Genomic DNA, 18998 nt, shown 5'->3' with positions numbered 1-18998 from the left:
ACTGCCTGTAGGGCTGCACGATTAATCGAATGTGATTGATTGCAATAGTCATGCACATTTAGTCAGTTTAGCTGGTTCTGTGATTAGCAGTAAATCTCCATCACCTGTTTTCAGGGAGAACAGCATTTACTATACAGAGCTGTAGTTCTGTCATTTTATCTTCATGGGACCGAGATGGTAAGTTGGAAGGCTTTTCTTTTTATAAAATTATATGGGAAATTATTTTTTGGGTAATAATTTTACTCAAAATATGATTGGTGGTGAACACATTTAGAAATGACTAACTGTGAGTGTTTTGTCAGGCTTATGGTGTCCGTGAGGAGCAGAGATTGAGAGGTAGCCTACAGAAGAGTTTAAAAGTTTCTCATTGCTGGTTTGATTTCAAGACTCAACTTGTTCATTAACAATGCAGGTAAATTGAGAAGAGTTTCGTTATTTTTTTCAGGAAGTTTACATTTGTAGTTTAGTTCTTTTGAACTGGATCTAAAAATTAAATTCTACATGTAGTGCTGGTTTGCTTAGCATTCACACTGTCATCTTTAACTGAACCTAAAGATACAAAACAAATGGCATAATACTGTGAACACATGATTGGGCAGCTTTTATGACATGTACTGTATTTTACAATCTTACCCAACATCTAAAACTGCTGCATGATGGGTCAAATGCTCTTGTTGTATGTGTCTATTTCCACCATTGCTGCAAGGAGATGATGGTTCCAAAGCATCCAACTGTAATGGGAAACATGGCTCCTATCATGAGAAGAACCAGATTCGCTTGAGGATTCTGTCCTGTTTTCTTGTGACATCATGTTCTGTTTTTGGCTTGTTTAGATGACTTGGTCCATACGTTGCATGCATTCATATTTTAGTTGAACTGCACCAGAGTGCTTTTGGAAGTATACTGAGACTCGCCTGTTAATTGGGTTTTGGTCTGCTGCTTCTTTGGTGCACACCAAGGTTCGGATTGCAGTGTTCTCACTTATTTAAATTAACTGAACTAACAGAGCAATTGTCTACCCTGCTGCATTGGCTGTGGTCTGTGGATTTCAACCTCCTCAACACATGTGGTCACAGGTCAATCATCCTGGCACGCGTTCAGAGCCTACTGCTACAGCAAACTGTGTAATGTGCTCTTTACCCGTGAGTTAGCAAACTGACTGGAAGGGGCGAGTGTCACTTGCCATTGCCTGCATCCAGGTTAGTTGGGCATCATTTTTTTTTTTTGTCTGCTATTGTCACAAGTTTTATTATTCCTTTCCCCCCTACATTTTCTTTATTGTCTCATCTTTATAAGTGTTATCACAGCTGAGATTGGTCAACAGACACAAGTTTGTAGAACATCTATCTAACTATCTATCGTTTTATTTCTCATATTTAATTTCTTTGATATACGTGTATTTAATGTTTCGTAACTTTCTTTAATCCTTTCTTTCATATATATCAATCTATATAGATCTTTATCTCCTTGTTACATTTCATGAATATTTCTATCCCTGCACTATATCTTTATGACAGTGCTATTGATATGAACATGCATAAATGTTTTACATATTTTTTTATAATCACATTGCATCCACCATTGGATATTTGTTTTAAAGCACGTGACCAATTCAAATATCTTATGTATTTGAAAATGAAAAATCATATGAAGAAAGTAAAAATATCTGAGAACATCAATTTCTTTCATGTGTTTGAGCTCTTTTTGCCTAGTCAGGGTGTTGTACTGTTTTGTTTCACTTGGTGGTAGTAGCGGGTCACATTTGGCAGCTTTCAACTCAGGGGCGACTCAACCTGAAGAGTCTGCAGAGACCTCTGTCAAGATGACAATCATTAGAATAAAGTAGGTTAGATTACACTGAGAATTGCAGAAGTAATTTCATATAATATTAGAGTTTGCTTTTCCACTGAATGAAAAAGGGCATTAGGGGCTACAGCCATTTAGTGTGATGGGATAACCAAAACGAGGACTTGTTATTTAGACCCTTACCCATATCCATGCATCTTCAACAGACCCCCGTTGCTAATAGATCCTTTACCTCAAACTGGGATTGTCACATTTTTGACATTGTGTTAGACCTAGCATCATATCTATATATGCTAATATATGAAATATTCTTTGCCTTGAGGGTCTGTACACTGTCCAGGTGAATGAATCTGGTTTTATCCAAAACATTTTTCTCAGTCTCTTCTATGCACTATTGTTTTCTAGCCTGAAAGTTTCGTATTCAGTGACTGTCACTCATGCTGTTTTTATGAAATGCATTGTGTTGTCATATCACACTGATCATGGCAATCATATCTCGGCCTCCTCCTCGTGTTGGTTCTCATGCACGGTAAGAGTTGAACTCCGCCGTCCCCTTTCGATTCGTTTTGTAGAAGCAAAACACATTGATGAGTGACGACAGGTGTTTACTTTGGACACACTCCCGAGCTCTTTGGCACAGTACTTAACGACTGGATTAGTGCATCAATTAGCAATCACTGCATGGGAGGAGCCTGATTGATCGAGACTGCAGCTGCTGTTAAGGCTGGGCGTGGGGCATGCTGGGGCATGCGAGTGTAGGAAGCAGCTGTGTGTGTGTGTGAGAGAGAGAGAACATAGTGGCCAGCTGCTTGAGAATTAGTTCAAAGGACTAGTTTCACTGCATGATAGCAGAAAAAAAACACCACAGAATTTGTTGACCTTGTAAGGATATCACATGCATGATGCATACCTGGAACTGTCACGTGATTGTGATTTGATAAAGCCAAAATGTCTTTTTAAAATATTTAAAACAATCTCTAGATTGCAATAATATATATGTATGTATTTATGTATGTATGTTAGTTATTTTTGCTTATACTTTTTTTTCTATGAATAGTAGATATAATGTATTGCATTATAATGGAAACTATTATTAAATTAGATTTAATTGCCATCATAATAAAATATCATATGATAGCATAGAATTTATTGAGACCAACTATATTATGTGTTATGTCCCTTTAAAAATATATTATACTTTTGAAATAGTTAAAACAGTTGTCTCATATAGATGTGAATGTGAATATATTATATAGAGACATGATGCACTATTATAATAGTTCTCTTAATGCAGTATTGTCTTGTCTGTATTATATTACAATACAAGATATAATGCAAAGTATTATATTGAGAACTATTATTAAATGATTAATAACTTAATTTTCATAATATAATAGAACATATGATAGAATGTAATCACTATAATTATACATCACAGTAAAGTAGCTCAGTATTTTATCTTCTAAAATGTTTATTTTAATGAATAATGTAAAATGTTAAATTAATTATTAAACAGTGTATTTTAAGTGATAAAAAAGAACATTGGCAAATTTTGTTTGAAATCATTCTTTATATTTTTTTTATTGGTAAACTTGGTAGTCGCGTTTAGGAAACACCTCTAGATAAAGGTGCTACAATTTTATGTGGTGCTACTGCTGCAAAATACACTACAATTTATATTTCTATTTCTCGTTAACTGACAAAACATCACATCATAATTCAACAATGAATGAAGAAAAAATATACATATCTTAAAATGACAATTTTCAGGGATATAGGCCCAAAAAAGTTGATGACTCATCCTACACTACACAGGCTCTCGTCCAATCAGATACTAGTATGTTAATGTCCTGCCTCTAATATTGATTAATGGCAAGTAGCCATTTGCATGACTGTGAAGTAACTTAAACCAACTGGTTATTTAAAAAGTCAAAAACTCTGCATGTTTCCTACTATTAGGGTATTTCAAGCAGATTCATGAGATTTTTGATTCATATATTTAATAACACATCTCTAATTGGTTGTGGGCAGTGAGATTATTTTACTGGCTCAGTGTGTACAGTGTCTGGTTTTCAGTGCGGTGGGTAGCAGGTGGTCAGGGGAAAATCTCAGTCTGAGGGGAGGGAGAACAGCAAAGTGATGCTAGGTCTCACTTTAGAGTAACACGTGAGGTGTGAGGAAGAGAAGGGGGTTCAGTCATGAGACTGGGTGACAACATTTTGGAGCTTCATTCAAATATAGGCTGCTTGTGTCACAAGCAAAACCTTCCTATTTTTCCATCTCACCCGCCCCGTGCGGAAATGCCATCTGAAGGCGGTAAATAGAAGCATCCTTTGGGTCATGTTATTTCCACAGGTGCAATTAACACCCCCATCTGCTAATCTGTGATTAACGATGTTTACAAATACGCTGCACATGCCGAAGAGTGTCAGAATAGCAGCTCACACCTTCCTCTTACTCCATCCCTCTCTCATCTGTCTTCTTCCCTGCTATTGTGTACCGGATTAGTAATAAGGGTTTGGGTGGCAGGTGGCAGAAGGAAACCAGACCCCTAAAGCAGTTGACATCACAACAAGGCAAAAAAAACGAAATACTGTTAATTTAAATCAGTCCAGAAGATTGAGATCACTATTGACTATGCTTCTATTTTTTATTACTAAAATGTAACACTTTTTTTTTTATTATAAATTATACAATCTTAGTGAAAATTGAATGTTAGTGAAAAAAAAACCTCGAAGCTCAAAAAGTTTTTGTATTCAATTTATCCATTATTTTTGTGTGTCTCTGTGTTTTTTTTTTTTTTATATACAGTTAGATGTATATTTGGACACTATCACATTTCTTTTTAAAATTTTGGCTCTCTATGCCACCAGAATAGAATTAAAATGAAACCATCAAAATGAAATTTAAGTTCAGACTTTAAGCTGATATATAAATATATAAATATAATCATAAAATGTTCATTTTTAATATTTTGTTGAGAATCCTTTGCAGGCAATGACTCCCTTAAATCTGGAAGTCATGGACATTACCAGAGACTGGGTTTTCTTCCTTTGTAATGCTTTGCCAGGCCTTTACTGCAGCGGACTTCAGTTGTTGTTTGTTCGTGGGTCTTTCTGCCTTTAGTTTTGTCTTCAGCAAGCGAAATGCATGCTCATTTGGGTCCAAATCAGGAGATTTAATTGGCCATTGCAGAATATTCGACTTTTAAAAACTCCTGTGTTGCTTTTGTTGTATGTTTTGGGTCATAGTCTATTTGTACTATGAAGTGCCGCCCAATCAACTTGCTGGATTTGTCTGAATCTGGGCAGACAGTATATCCATGTACACGTCAGAATTCTTCCAGCTGCTTCTGTCCTCTGTCAAGTCATCACTGTAACCCAGTGCCACTGCACCATTTTACACAGATGATGTTGTATGCTTTGGCTCCAAGCCTTCACAATACCTTTTTCTTCTCGTCATTCTGGTACAGGTTGATCTTAATTTCAGCCATTAAAAGTCTATTCTGGCCTTGTTTGCTCTTTATGGTGAATCCTTTGTATTTGCTTTTGTGAAGTCTTCTCTAGATTATAGACTTTGACAGTGATATGCCCTTCACATGGAGAGTGTTCTTCACGTGGCTGGATGTTGTGAAAGGGTTTTTCTTTACCATGGAAAGGATCCTACGATCATCCACCACTTTTGTCCTCCTTGGACATCCAGGCCTTTTTATGTTGCTGAGCTCATCAGTACATTGTTTTTTTTTTTTCTTTCTCAGAATGTACTAAACTGTTGATTTGGCCATTTTTCCTGCTGTCTCTGATGGATTTGTTTTGTTTTTGAAGCCTGACAATTGTCTTTTTTCACCTGCATGGGGAGCTCCTTTGACTGCGTTATGTGCATTCAGAGCAGCAGCTTCCAAATGCAAATGGAACACTTAGAATCAACTCCAGACCTTTTACCTGCTTAATTGATGTAGAAATAATGAAAGAATAGCCCACATCTGTCCATGAAAGGGCTTTTGAGTCAGCTGTCCAATTATTTCTGGTTCCTTGAAAAAGGGGGTGGTGCAAATTAAACATCTGTAATCCCTTAACATTTCCTCAAATTTCTGATGAGGGTACCCTCAAATTAAAGCTCAGAGTGTGCACTATAAGCCCATATTCATTATAACCGTAACTTGAATATGTTTTGGACAACAGATAAAATAATAAAGTGTGCCTGTGTCTAAATATATATGGACCTAACTGTATGCAATTATAGATTTATACATGTCAATATTTACTCCCTGATCTATATTATTTAAATTGGATGCATTATTGCTGGATAGTAAACAAATCTTTTTCTTATTTTCAACAATAGATTAATTTCAAACCTCTTAACTTAAGAGACTTTATACAGAAAATATTAAATCTCTTTTCTGTGTAAATATCTATATTCTACTTTAATATTAAAGTATACATGTAATACATTTTTTCAATGTTTACCATTCAAAATAATAATGTATGCATACTGAATTGTGCAATTTCACACTTGGGATTTGTACAGGATTGAGGTTGATCTATTTACCCATTTGTACCTTTTACATTGCACAAGCATCACATAAGGTGCTTTAAATATTTTTGCAGAACCAAAGCCTCTAACCTAAAACTATTCTTTTGCGGTCTTGTAAGCACTGGTACTTCCTTCAGGACATTGCAAAAAGAGTTATGAATATATACTCCCCTTTTAAGTTTGTTGTTCATTTTATAGCCATTTTTAGGATTTATTTGACCCTTTTGCTTGTTCAATAGAGGCTGTGTGATGTGAGTTCTGTATATATAGTGTTGAAAACTTTCCCCCGATGAGCTGCTTTAAATGAGCTTGTTGCTCTTTGACTGTGCCTGGAGACAGGAGTGCGTTAAAAAATAGACAAGCATGTTATTGCTAGTTTCGTAAAAGCTTCATAAACATACATTCATTTACACCATTTAGGTAAATGAGCCCATTTCCTTGTTTTAGCAATTTGCTGTAATCTAATGAAGAAATGTAGCTTGCTGTGCACAGCTCTGAAAGCATGCTGCTGGGTAAGTCAGCTTTATAAACGCTATCAATTAGGCTGATGCTACAATGCTCCACAATTGTTTTACTAATTGCCAATTAGCTACCTTGGAATAAAGTGGCATTTTTTTTTTCTTTTATTTGAGAGATTTACTAAGCAATCACTCATTTTCAAACGAGTACAGGATATTTGCAAAAAAACATTAACGCCGTCCCAAAGGAGGAATGTGATCTCTTGTGGTGTTTTCAACACAGAGCGAAGATAGCTATGAAGCGTCGTCAATCCATCTCATGTGTTTTTATTTGTATGGAGAGAGGACCGAATCACTGTTAATCACAATTTACTGTTGAAACGCACATGACACGTGCAGTATTTACTTTCATTTTTAATCTGTCGTACTCCTGAGAATACATAATGTATTACCAAACAGCAAGCTGTTTAATAATTAGTCAGGCCGTTTTTGGTTAAACAAAGAGAAGGAAATACTCTAGATCTTTAATAGTCAAGTTATGACAGTCATTCATTAAGACCTGTCTTTTTAAAAAAAAGACAGGCTGGTGCAACAGTCATGCTCCGTGTGTTTTACAGTGGAGAGGTGAGACTCTGAATGGATAACAGCTTCTCTGGAGCTGCTTTTGTTGTGATGCATCACATGAACAACCGTTACATTTTTCTTGTCAAATGCCCAGTCAGGTGTGGATCGTCCCGGTTACTCAAAGACAATGAGAGAATTCCAATTATGCGCAAACAACTTCGGTTGGGGACCTCGGCGAAAACGTTAACATTGCTGCGAAGGTAAACAAGAAGTCCTTATTGACAGTTCAAGGCTTCCTCTTTGTCTGAACCCACTTGAAAATTGATAGAGAAATTTAGAGGAAGCATGATTATTGATTGGGTGCTAATTAGACTCCTGAGAAAATAAATAGGGTTCTTTTGGCCTCTCAAGGAAGGCTGGATCAAACATACCCATCAGCTGCGCTATTAGCATCCCATTCTTTGTGAAAGAGTAAGCAATGTTTAGGACTTATTTTAGAGCATTTTAGAAGGAAAGTTCACCCCAAAATTAAAATTGTTATTGTTCACTCACCCTCATGTTGTTCTTAACCTGTGTTGATGTATTTTTCCTCTATTCTGTGGGGCACAAAAAAAGAACCCATTACCAACAAAAAATTGTCCCAGTGTTTTTGTCTATACAGTAAAAGCCAATGGGATTCAGTGTTCAGTGTTTTGAAAGCCTTTGAATTTCATTGTGTGTTAAGAAAAAAAAGTTAGAAAAACTAAGTCACACAGGTTTGGAATAATGTCAGGGTGAGTAAATGAGGACAGACCTTTTTCATTTTTATAATTTTGGGTAAATTCCTTTATGTGCCACTAACAAGAGAGTGTTTTAAAAAGACATATACATATTATTTATTTAAGGAGAAATTAATACTTATTTAGCATGGATACATTAAATTGATCAAAAATCACAGTAAAAACATTTAGAATCGTTTTTTAGTTAAAATAAGTGCGTTTCTTTTGAATTATTTATCAAGGTGCCCTGACCTTTTTTTAAATCAGTTTTCAAAAAAAAAAAAAAAAATCCAAATTGTTATCAATATTGATAATAATAAATAATGTTTCTTTAATACCAGATCAGCATATTATAATGATTTCTGAAGCATTATGTGACACTGAAGACAAATTCAGTTTTTTTTTCCATCACAAGCATAAATTACATTTTAAATTGTTTGGAACTGAAAACAGTTGTTTTAAATTGTAATAATATTTAAAAAAAATATACTGTATTTTTAAGCATATAAATGCAGCCTTGTTAAGCATAAGAGACTTATTTTTAAAATATTCCAAACATTTTACTGCCCCCAAACTTTTTGTAAGGTAGCATACATTTTTTTTGATTGCACACAATATTTAAACGGTCGAATATTATGATGGCTTGTTTGCTAGGGGACTGGTGCTTTGACAGCGGTGCCTTTGAGCCATTTTCTCAGGGGGGCTAAATCTGTTAATTAATGAGCATGGTGAACTAACTCCTCTTGGCTCTGGTGATGGCGGGACCATGCCAAGGCAACAAACACAAACAGATGTGCGAGGCAATGGGATGGAAAACAAAATCCACATCATCTCGCAACGACGTGCTGCAAGTTATGTTGCTCATACTTCTCTACATCTTTTTTTTTTTTTTTTTGTTAGTCAAGTCTAATTGCCGTATCTGCTGTGGTGTCAGTCTCTGGGTCAGTGTGTCTTGGCAGGTCCACGTAGCCAAGAGGCCTTTATATTTATGGGTGGAAATGTGAACTGGGAGGACTACTTTTGATCACTAGCAATTTATCTAATAAGGTGGAAAATCCTTAACCACATGAGGCCGAGGGTTTGGGGAGCGTGACGTAGAGGGGGCGGCGTAGATATGCCGCATGGGGAGCTAGTGATCCCTGTTCTGAATCAAGAGTGGAGCTCAGGTAGGGTTTTAATTATGGTTCCCTGCTTCCCCAGACTCTTCCCAGATGCACAGGCCTCACAGCTGGGACTCTGTCAGTCTCCAAACCCCCTACCTGATGCTATTGAACCATTGCTTTTACTATAGTATCCCAAGCTCAATGGTGATCAGGTGGGGTGTGCTGATTGGATTCATGGGGTCTCCTTGATCTCCACTCGTTGACGCACATACATTTTTGTGCTCATTATTGTAGGAAGGATCGATTGACCATGCTTGCAGTGGCAAAGTAAACTCATGTGACGTCTAGACATCTTGGAACTCGGAAAACTTCCTACTTTAAAATAACCAGCGGAACTGAGCGGATGCATCAATTCTGACCTTTTTTTTTTTTTCAGTGATCAACATTTTTATTCAGATTTAATTTCACTTTCAGAAACAAATCACAGTTCACTGTTCAAAAGAACTATGTACAAACTGATTCCATGAAGCTGTCCACTTGTACAGAGAAATGGGAAGAAAAATAAAAGTGATAAATGTCAGAAAAGCATAGTAGGGATGTCCACTTTTCAGCCTAGCATCTAGCAACAAATCGGGAACATTTGTCCAACTCCGAATAGTGTTGATCAATCCTGACTTTTGTTAAATATGCCATTTCATGTCCAAGATGGACAACTACTGTGCTCAGGCCATACAAATAATATATTGTACATATATACATTGTTAAAATTTATAATAAAGTATTGGGTAGCAGGAGCAATTTTTTAAATGCATTACTCTCAATGTTAGTTTGTACATACAAGTTGTAAAACTGAATTATTTTAAAATGAAAGGAACATCTAGATATAAAAAAGTTTACAAATTTAACCATAATTATTGAAGGTATTACCAAAATTATTTATAAAATTATTTTAATGCAATTTTGCCGTTAAGTTCTTTATAATTATCATGTTATTAAAGTATTTTTATAAATTATTTCTAGATTCATGTTTAAAATAGTTTCAAGATATTTAAACTGTTAACCTTTTTGCAAAGTGTTGACAAGAAGTATGACATTTTAAATGTATTTTTATATATTAAAGCAAACAATTTAATTTTGTTTATAATTTTATAAAATTATTATTATAAAACTATAATATGTAATTCTAATAATTTATAACAATCTGAAATGGTATATTTGGAAAGTAATTTTAATCTAGATATTTTTTAAACCTTGTTTTATGAACCATATTTCAAAGTGTTACCAAAATTAAACCTTTTATCATTGCTTTAAAATATTTTTACTAATGTTAATAAGTTGAACCCATATTGCAAAGGGTTACCCAAATTAATCCAATTTATTATTTATTTCTCAATTGATTAAAAAAGCAATAAAATTTTCTGTTGTCACTAACTCTATTCTAAGTATACTTAATAATAATCATAATTTAAATGTTAATTCATTATTTAATAATAAGTATTAAGCTTGACACCATCTTGTTTGATTTACATTTGATTGAACATATGACTGGCTGCAATGCTTTGAGGTTGCCGGTAGGGAATTTCAGCTTGACTGTTTCTGTCGATTTAGTCTGGAGCACAGCATTATTTAGTCATCAGTTCCAACAATGGACGACAGAGATCAACAAGTGCAGGGAGACAGAGGCCCACTGCCCTCTTGGAAAGCTTCTGTGGAGCAGGCAGCAGACGGGACATAGTCATCAATATCGGCCGCTGGCCATTGATCGGCTGTATTGATCAGGATGGGCAGTGGGGCCAGTGGGAGGAAAGGCCTGCTGGATCTCATCGGATCAATTGTTTAGGGTCACTGACAAATTCAATTGCCTATCAGGGAGCGATCATGGAAACAAACGGCTGCTGTCGATGCAAGAGCTGTACCCTGTGGTAGCTGTCACTCAGTATTACTCCCGGTTTGGGAGCGCGTCAGGCACTGTTTTTGCACACACACATGTCAGTTAGGTTACTGGGGCACTGGAGGGCAAACTTGTGCCCCTGACTGCCCACTGTAACCTGTCTGTGCTCAACAAACTTTCAAATTCTCTGTACTATACTCCTTTTCTTCATAGTCTGAATTAAAGCTGTATTGCCTTGAACAGCTTCCTAAAACCACAAACCTGCCCTTTTGTGACATTTGCTGAGTGTGTTCAAGTTGGCTGCTACCATTGGCAGATAATGTCATTCATATATTGCCCACAAGTAAAGGGTACTTTGATTTTGGGCTTTCTTGTCAGTTTGTTGTCTTGGATCTTTTTTCATTGCATTCTAGCATATTTTTTGTGAATTCATTCATTTCTTTATTTTATATTGTATTGTAGCAGTGGACTTAGTTAGGTTGAGTGTTGGAAGAGTGTCAAACAATAATTATTTTATCATTTTAAAGAACAATTTATATCAATGTATTTTGTTTTGTATTTGTTTATTCTGTATTATTATTATTATTATTATTATTATTATTATTACTACTGCTACTGCTCTGGCAAATGTTTTGGGTTAACAAGAAATAAGACATTCTTATTTTTATATAAAAAAATTTTTTTGTAGAACTTAGTCTTTATTTTTATTTAAAGATGCCTAATGTAGGGCATAAAAAATATGAAATGAATAAGCAATGCTTATTGCTTGTATATATTTATGACTTTTTGTTATAACATTGTAGGTTTTTTGTCTACAGTTCAATTTATATTTAAATTAAAATATTGCAAAAATATAATAATAATGTAAGACACAACTACAGGAAGTTCAGGCAGTGTTTTTTTTTTTTTTTACTTGTTAAAGCCATTTTTTCCCTCTCATTTTGCTTTTGGTGAATGTTATTTTGCACTCCTGCATATATTGCAACAAAAAAATAACATTTTCTGTCATATTCAACATTGAAATACCTCAAAAGCCGAAAGCAATTCATTCAGTGCTCTGTAGTGTTTACTCTATAAAACCGGAGTGAAGATTCTTCATGGTCATGTGACCTGCTGTTAAGGCTGACTGCTTCTTCTGTTCAGGGCGTCAGACAACTCCTAACTGGCTTGCGGTGTCCTCAATCGAAAGAGTGGCCCGGGGCTCTTCGTTAACTAATTACGGAAAACAGGAGCACCCTCCTCTCATCCCCCTTCTCCAAAGCAAGTTTTTTTTTTAAGGGGGGTGTCTTTTGATAAGGTTTGCACCTTGTCAACAAGCTCGTATTTAATTAGTGTTGATTGTTGTTAGCGTGTTCAATAGTTATTAATTAGAGCTGGGAGGGGCCCTCCACTTGATTGCTTGCCCGGAGCAGTGACATCTTGTGCTGTTTCACACTCAGTCATGACATGGTGTAGAAATGAGAGACGAAAAAAGAGAGGGAAAGCGAAAGATGAGAGGACAGAATGGTTACTTCCAAGAATGTGGAAATGCATAAACTTAAATGTAAATTTGGATGCTTTAAACAGGTGCATTTGTGGTCGCATTAGTAATTAAGGGCAGTCAAGGGCAGATGGAAAACACCCTAAAGACACTTTGTTGTAGTAATAACAAGTATAATAAAGTCTATTAATTGAATGAATTAAGCAAAATGAAATTTCGCTAAAGCGAACACAATATTTTGTATAGAATATATATATATATATATATAAATATATATCAAGAACTGCACCTATTAAGTTTCTGGTAACTAAATATTTATTTATTTATTTTAGTAAATCAAGATATTGGCACTCTAATACTGGAAGTCTCTGCAGGTCTCTACCTTTTTTTCCACACAGCGCATTCGATCCCAGTTGAGTTCTCAACAAGATGCATTGAAAGCTGCTGCTTAAATGCAGAAATGTTGCATAAACCTGGAGAGGTTTGGATGAGGTCTGGTAGAAAATGATTTCTATACGTATGCATATTTTACTGTATACACGACAGAGATGGGCTAAAATATATCATTTTCTGTCTTTGTGCACCAGGAATTGTCTTGAGGTTCATTCTAAACTTCTGCTGTGGGGTGCATTTCCCGCTGTTCAGCTGAGCATATACCCTCATTCGAAGTCGGCGCGAGCAGCTCTGCCTATTAAAATGTAAATTCCCTCTCGGTGCAGCAGGCCCAGACTGTGGAACTCAGCGGGTGAAGAGGGTGTCTGTGTGAAGAGAGAAAGTGTGTGTGTGTGTGTGTGTGGTGAGCCTATTTTCCAGCTTGGTCTGCTCTCTTGATTGGCAAGATGTGACAGTACAAAAATAGATGTTCGTTTTCTGTTCATAAATGCATAAATACTGCTCATATACTTTTTTCCGTTAAAGTTAAATTAAATTAACTACTGTGCATAGAACAGCTGTATATGTGCAAAATATAAAGATAGCAAGAAATGAAATATAATGCTTAGATAACTAAATTCTGGAAGTCGTTACTTGAATTGATATGAGCTAAAATAATTAAAACTAATAATTATGTATGTATGTATATGTGTGTATATGTGTGTGTGTGTGTGTGTATATATATATATATATATTACTCACACACAACCTGCCATTTTGAACAGTATATGCCAACAGTATTGTGCCAACACAAAAAAATGTGTAATAAAATAAATTAAATTTTTTTTAAACCTTCATTTTTTTTATTTGTTCCTTTTGTGAAAAGGTTTTAGCAGAGCATCTGACCAGATTTTTGTCATTTCTCGTAGTAAATAGACTAACATTGGGAGATAAATATACTTGCATGTTGCAATTGTTAAATAGTGCATTGTTATTTTTTTTAATTAATACACATAGATTCAGATGTAAGGTCTTAGGGTCTCAATAACACTGTCAGGACAGCCAGTAAAAGTCAGTAGTGTGCATTGTACTTTCTTTCAGTAGATGTTTGGTTTATTTTATTATTTATAAGTCGTCTAGAAAAAGTTGTGCATAGAAATATAGATAATTTTAACTGAATTGCTCATTTAGCGATTAAAAAAAAGTGTCTATACTTTTGAAGGTTAAAGAATAACTTCTAATGGAAATATGATGTAAAACGTGTTGCAGAGATCATAGTTGTGCCATATGTTTCTTGTAGCTTGCACTAGGTGGAGCTGTGATCTTTTGGTAGAGGGCCACTGAGACCTGCCTGTGAGAAAGAGAGAGGAAAAAGAGTGGACAGGAGAGCTGGAATGGCTCTTTTTTTTTTCTCCTTTTTTATATACCTGGTAGGGGCTGTGCAATTGCAGAGGCATACTTCCGTGACCCGTTGGGTAATTAGAAATAATAGAGCGTACTGTGAAAGACCCAACATTCAGAATTAATCGATTACTCTTGTAGTATTAATGTATGACTGTGATTTGTGGTGTGTCCAAATGGAGAGTCGCTGCAATGCATTGGAGACCCCAATGCAAAAGTACCCACGTCCCCAATTCAAAAAAAGAAATGCATTTAAAGTATTCGGGAACTGACAAGGTTTTAATTAGTTATACGGCAGACACAGCCTCCAAAGTGGTTGAATCATATATACTTAATTTCTTGAATGCATACTGTTTTCATAATGATGTATTCAAAGACAGTATGACTGGATGACCTGGAGCAAGTGACTGTGTTTACAGATTGGTTTATTCAGTTTTGTGAGCACTCCAGTGAAAATATTGTATGTATGCACACATACTTGATGCATCCTTTTCCTGTAAATCAGTATAATCCTGTAATGGACAGGCCAATACAGTTCACCCAAACCAACATTTCAATGTCTTATATTTTCCTCTAGTCCTTGTTAAAGAGTGGCAGAAATAATGTAGAGGCTCATTTCAGATGCATCGCTGTCAATTGTCTCACAATAATTGGCATTGATTTAGCAGTTAGAATCTGATTTAGTCAAGGCTCTTGTCCGTAATGTTCCTTGGGCTTTAGATGCCAGAGCCTTTTCTTAGACTTTGGTGGTAATTAATCTGAGAAGATCTACATAACGGGCAGATTGTGGTCTTAATATTGCAGTTTGAACATGAAACAATGCCTTGATTTTTTTTTAGAAGGTGGTATAGTGCAATACTTCCACCACATCTGGATTTTTTTTTTTTTTTTTTGTTAGAAAAAAGAACATAAAGGTTGTAACCTACATAACCCAGTCTATCTCTGGAAGATATAACCCTGTGCTCAGCATGTTAATTTGAAACGGTGGATAGTAGAATTAACGGAGCAACGCTCTGCACCAACCAATTGCAGACCCTCTAAACCGACTTGGAAAGCCATTTTGGGTTGACTAAAGAGAACTCAAATTGTTCGCCCATTTTCTTTAGCACAAAAAAATATATAAAAAGTCTTAAGTGGAGGCCAATGGCGAACACGTCATAATTTGAAAAGACTCGAAATATCTTTCATGTAATTAGAGGTCATTTTCAGGAATAGCACTGAAGCGTATTTCGAAAGAAGCCACCATTCAGTCTCAATTGTTGAATTCATCCAAAAAGTGAAAAAGTGAGGCTGAATGATGTTTTTTCTAGGCCTTTTGAACCCAGAGTTCAAACATTATTGTTTGCAGCTCTTACTGAATAGTAGGCGCCAAATACTGTTGTTATTGCTGATTGAAAAAGCACAAGCGCCCTCGTAAAAGCACTGAAGTAGCCTGGGGAAAAAAAGATGATGTAAAATACTCCCTGTCAGTCTTGTCGAAATATTGCCAAATGTTTGCCATTCAACTTACAACACAATGACTTAATGTACAGAAAAAGCTAAAGATTTCATTGGCACAAGCATTTGACTTCCTGAGGTAACTGAGATTTTTCTATACATATCCGGTCAGCCTTGAGTTCTTACAGGCGCTGCGGATGCTTCCAGGGCTTGTGTTATTGTCTGTTTGTAACATGTTCATGAGGTTGTTTAGAATGGGATATTGATTCGTTCTTTCCTGCGTACTATGAGCTGGTCATGATAACTAATTACATCGGACCTCTGAAGGTGTCTGAACACAAGTATAGGTATGTAATTACTCAGTTTAATTACAGATCTTTTGAAGATCAGTGACTGGGATGTATGCGGTGAGTAAATGTTGTGATTGTACACACAATATCAAAGTGATTGCATTGACCTTTCGCACCCCACTGTATGAACTGTATCATTTGTTTAGTTGTCTTCTTGTCCTTATAGATCGGTTCAGGCAGGAGTTATCTGAAAGCAAAACTTCCATCAGACTGAGAATGTGATGCTGAAGTGTACTTGTTAGGTATGTTTCTTAAGTTAACATTTCAGCATGTTTTTTATTTTTTGTGACAAGGTGGAAAACAAATGTCCGGACGGAAAATCCATTCTTTGGCTTAGTGTTGCACACAATGAGCCGAATTCGCCCTTCAACAACAATATAAGTAACAAAACCTCATTGTTTACCCAGAACCATTCACTATTATTGTCTTATTTTCTCTGTAAGCCATTACACTTGTTTGACATGCGTTATTTTCAAGAGAGCGTTTAAAAGCAGTGTGAGGTGAATTGTCGAATGTGCCTCCTGATAATGACCTAAGATTTCACCAGGTTTTCTGCCACAGCATGCAGTGCTTGAGGCCTTCGGCTCCTTGAAAAACAAAATGCACACGTGCGTGCATGCATATAAAGTGATGAGACTCCGGCGGGTTCGGCGCAGCTAAACGCATTGTGATTTATTGTGCTTTAATTTGGATGCCGTCTATTGTTTGTGGCTTGCAGAGGGTCGCCCACTGACAGTAATTTCTGCGGTTTGTGTGGATTCTGCCGGAGCTAATAGCACTTTCTTTTACTCTGAGTTTGGCCCCAGTACGACAGAAGGAAGCAGGAAATAAACAGCGGTTCCTATTTACCCTGCCAATTTCACTTGACGGCGCGCTGCGTATTGAAATGAACTGGGCAGCCTTCTAATACAACGGAAAGTATGGAGCCAGCGCTGGCAGAGATAGATTGTAGCAGGCAATTATGGCGGTCCGGCCTCTGATTAGAGAGCTGCCTGCTAGCCACTCAGCCTCACGGCTGCCTCTTATCATGATGAGGCCGGTATTGGTCCGGACATTGTTTGATTGCTTTCAGACACATTTACTAAATCCAACGCACACAATGTTTCCTGTTTCTTCATGCACTGCCATGCTCGCAAACTGCTCGAATTGTTTAACTTTCACCCTGTCACTTTTACAATTTACCTCTCTTTTCTCTGTTTAGCACGCTTTTCTTTTCCAGATCTGTTGGTAGGATTTATTTTGAGCTTTCTACTGACCACCTTTTTGAATGTGGTGGTTTCCTGTGAGTCAGACTGGAAGTCTGTTGTTGTTTCACGTTTCACATCACTTTACTTTACATTCTATTAGCCGACCGAAGTGAAAGTTTGTTTAGAAATTGACATAAATGTCTAGGTGTAAAGTGAGCGGTGTGAGATTTGTGAAATTTAATTTGTGAAATTTAAGTTTGAATTAGATTATTATTATTATTATTATTTTTTTTAGACCTAAAGGGGAAACTGAAGTCTTGTCTGCTTCTAGAAATGGTTGTTCAATAAACATAAAGGATACAGAATAGAGACACACCAAGTGTTTACATATGTCTTAAAAATTCAGTGTCATTCAGACCATTTATATAATTATTAACATTTTTATTTTAATAAATGTTATAAATTTAATTATTTAGAGTCTTTTAAAAAGTCATGTGATCATACTAAAAACCATACTAAAATTGACCATGGTGGTGTATTCTAAATATTCAAATACGCATTCTCATGAATACTTCATGAATAAGGATTTGTGACATTGTATGGGTCAAAATGATCGATTTTTCTTTTGTCAAAAATCATTGATATTACGTAAGGATCATGTTCCATGAAGATATTTTGTAAATTTCCTACTGTCAATATATCAAAACTAAATTTTGTATTATTAATATGCATTGCTGAGGAATTAATTTGAACAACTTTCAAGGTAATTTTCTCAGTATTTTGATAAAAAACAAAAAACAAAAAAACATTTGCACCCTCAGATTCCAGGTTTTCAAATACTTGTATCTCTGATAAATAGTATCATATCCTAACAAACCATACTTCAGTGGGAAACCTATTAATTCTAATGTTTCAGATTTCAGATGATGTATAAATCTCAATGCCGAAACATTAACCCTTATGACTGGTTTTGTGATCCAGGGTCACATTTTTCAAAGTTGTAAACAAAGATTATTTGATTGTTTACAAGGAAAAAAAAAACATTTAGGTTTTTTTACTAGAATTTCATGCTGTTCATTCAATGTGTTACTTGCCATTTCTTCATCATTTTCGTGTAATTTACAAAAAATTGTTTCTACAACAAATTTTCTTCAGTGTAGCTCAACTATATTCAGGACAAAATTATAATGAATGTATGTTCAAATGTACGTTACATAATTCTGTTTAAACTGTCTGACTATAATATACACTTTGGACTGAGTTTTGCTTCCAGAAATAATGTGGTAACCTAACAGCTTTTTCCATTGGGAATAATGGAGGATGTGTCTCTTCTGTATCTTTCTTTGTCCCTCTCTCATCTTTTCTTACTACATACTGAGCCATCAGTCAGTTAGTTATGCTGTGAAATAGCACTCTGCCCTCGGTGAGACGCTGCTTATTTCCTCTAAGTTCTCTCTCATCTACAGGATGTGTGCATATATGTGTGGCTGCACGCCTGATGCAAAGCTCATTTGAACGTGACCTCTCTAAGAGGGTGTAATGCAGTATGCTTTCACGTTATTGCAGTGATAGTTGCAGTGAAACCATGGATGCCTAAGGGAGAACTAGTCACTGACTGTTTAAGTGTCCTATTACAGCTTACATGGACCTCTGGTTGA

The 18998-nt window shown here is 35.8% G+C and overlaps 1 long non-coding RNA gene across 1 annotated transcript; it reads left to right on the top strand.

Moving 5' to 3' along the window:
- Window positions 1-95: 95 nt before the first annotated feature.
- On the top strand, window positions 96-1301 carry LOC113092544 (uncharacterized). The gene is made up of 3 exons (XR_003287599.1): window positions 96-177; window positions 303-412; window positions 1077-1301. It is a non-coding gene; the product is annotated as an uncharacterized LOC113092544 (long non-coding RNA).
- The last annotated feature ends 17697 nt before the right edge of the window (window positions 1302-18998 follow it).

Source organism: Carassius auratus, unplaced genomic scaffold (genome assembly GCF_003368295.1).
Source record: "Carassius auratus strain Wakin unplaced genomic scaffold, ASM336829v1 scaf_tig00214653, whole genome shotgun sequence".
Classification (NCBI taxonomy): Eukaryota; Metazoa; Chordata; class Actinopteri; order Cypriniformes; family Cyprinidae; genus Carassius; species Carassius auratus.
The sequence above is the reverse complement of the archived record's forward strand: the minus strand, read 5'-3'. Positions and strand labels throughout refer to the sequence as shown.